This window comes from Cyprinodon variegatus, unplaced genomic scaffold, assembly GCF_000732505.1.
Source record: "Cyprinodon variegatus isolate N-32 unplaced genomic scaffold, C_variegatus-1.0 Scaffold346, whole genome shotgun sequence".
In the NCBI taxonomy this organism is placed as follows: Eukaryota; Metazoa; Chordata; class Actinopteri; order Cyprinodontiformes; family Cyprinodontidae; genus Cyprinodon; species Cyprinodon variegatus.
Window position 1 is genome coordinate 836,341 of NW_015150799.1, and position 2,365 is coordinate 838,705.

General features: G+C 37.0%; 1 protein-coding gene across 1 annotated transcript in view; it reads right to left on the reverse strand.

The window, feature by feature from the left end:
* LOC107091653 (chemokine-like receptor 1) overlaps positions 1–1,388 on the reverse strand; it is an 11,613-nt gene extending 10,225 nt beyond the window's left edge. The window contains exon 1 of the mRNA XM_015385707.1: positions 1,276–1,388. The gene's annotated coding sequence lies outside the window, so the exon portion shown is untranslated. The remainder of the gene's footprint in view (positions 1–1,275) is intronic.
* Positions 1,389–2,365: the final 977 nt, after the last annotated feature.

Genomic DNA, 2,365 nt, shown 5'->3' on the forward strand with positions numbered 1-2,365 from the left:
CAATATTCCTCCATACTGCTCGTCCAATGTATTCCAAGTGTCCTGAGTGGGTAGCATCCAGAATTTACTCGAAACAAAGTCATTTAGTACAGTGAGGATGATTATATGTACCCTTTGGATCCATCATTCAGACTACCTATGTCCCTTCTTAAATAATTAAGTAATAAAAAATATAACCCCTTTATTACTATCAAAAGAGGGTCAAAATAAGTTATTTGTTTTTCTAAATGAAAAACATCAAACGCCCCACATCCTGCTCATATATCCTCTTTTTTGTGGCTTGCTGGTGAACTTGCATTCCTGAAGGTTTTATTGCTTGTGGGTTCTTTTTTAGCTGATAACCTGAGTAATTGCAAGATGCATTTTAAAAAAAGAAAAAACAAATCCAGTCTAGCCTGACAATAATTTTAAAAAGTCATTGCTCACCAAGCCTAATAAATGGTTGTGTCTACCTAGGTGGCAGAAAGCAGCTCAGGGTTTTACATATTTGTGGTGGAATTCTGCACCCAAAACGCTGCTCCAAACAATCACAGAACTATTTTGCAGAGAAGAACTCTGAAATAGCAAAGCAATGTAGTGTTTTTAGAGATATATAATCTCCCTCTAATGAGAAAACACTTTGAGTAAATTAATTGTGATTAGACTAAACATATACTGCCAACCACTATGGTATATATATATATAAAACACACATATTTCCAAATCTAACAGACTGGATCTACTTTGACCGGATACTGCAGAAAGTTTAGAATTACATTAGAAAATAAAGATAAACATCAAACCCAAATTTTCTATGAGTTGAAAAAAAACAACATTTTTTGTCGCATTAACTGAGCTGAATATGACGCATTATGTTTTTCCTTTGAAAGGCTTGCTGACGCGCTGTAATTTAACGAGAATGCACAGAAATAAAAACTTCAGTGAAGCTTCCCCTTGCAGCAGTGGCACATTAAATGCGTTTATATCGTTCTGAACATGCGCGCAGAAAGCCACGCATTAATTTCTGCGTGAAAAGGGAAAAAAAAAAGCGGCTTCTACTTAAATGAGTTAAAGTTTTCCTTCTCAGCAGCAGCTGCATTTAGAACAAACCGATAAACTCTTCTACGGGGTTTTCATTTAAGACTATTTATGTCTAACAATTGTAGAAGAAATGTCAAGTCATCATATTTTCGCATATTCCAACTGTTTCCAAGTTCTTTTAATTAATACAAATATATTTTTAACTGATTCATCTCTTGTCAGTTACAAAACTCATGCTTTTTTTAAGCGTCCTACCTTGTCTCCTCAGTCAGCTCCTCAGTTTGTTCCTCCTCCTCCTCCTCCTCAGAGTGATCACACTGTCTGCTTTGGGAAAACTCAGCTCTCATCCGCAACATCCACTCCCATCGGGTGGGACGTCCTGGGTCAGAGAAACTACAGGCTTTCGCTGTCGATTGAATAAACATAGTTTATTATACAATTGAACTGAAAAAAAAAAAAATGCTGAAACAACTATGACGATTATCTTGACAGGTTGAATCACATTGTGCTGTCAATGTTGGATCACAATAACTTAAAATTTACTTAATTATTTATTTATTTACTTTCTTTATTGCCTTAAATGCGGGTTATTAAGCATTTAGCATCATACAGGGGAACAGAAAGAGGCAGGCAAACAAAAAAAAAAAAACAATAAAACAATAATAAAAATAGAAATTGGGTCTAGTCTGTCACACTGTAGAGGGTATAGCACATATCAAGTTCTGTACTCCAGGAGAAAATTTTTTATTTATTTTTAAGATTCAATACCAAAACTGAAACTCAGAGAGTCATATTTCGTACAAAAAAAAAGAAGTAAAAAAAAAAAAAAAGTACTTAAAATCTTTAACAACTCCTTCCCAATACAGAATATACTGTAATGATGTGTACCATCATAATGGATGCTGTGTTGACTAGGATGGAAGCTCACAATCTGTCATCACTGTAGAAGATGACTGTTCAGAGACAGTAAAGTGTGGAAGGAAAAACTTTGGTTAAAAATGTTGGGATCTGGAGATTAGCTGTGGATCCTCCTGGGCTGGAGCCCTCCAGCACAGCTGACGCTCATCAGCACATCAGGAGACCGGCCTTTATAAGCAGCTGCCAGACCTTGCTTCGACGCCGCAGTGTTAGCCAAGTTTGGTTAGCGAACCTGAGCCTCTGAATTTACTAATAGTTATCTTCCTAGAGAAACCTTATTCTAATTGCCTCTGTCTTCTCGCTCCTAGGAAACCAGTCTCTCGAGAGAAGCTCTGGATGAGCTTAACCTGAATCTGCCTGCCTGCCCTAGAGAGCCAAACCTGAAGACTACATTCTGGAATCCACCTGCTGCTCTTGGGAAAGAGCT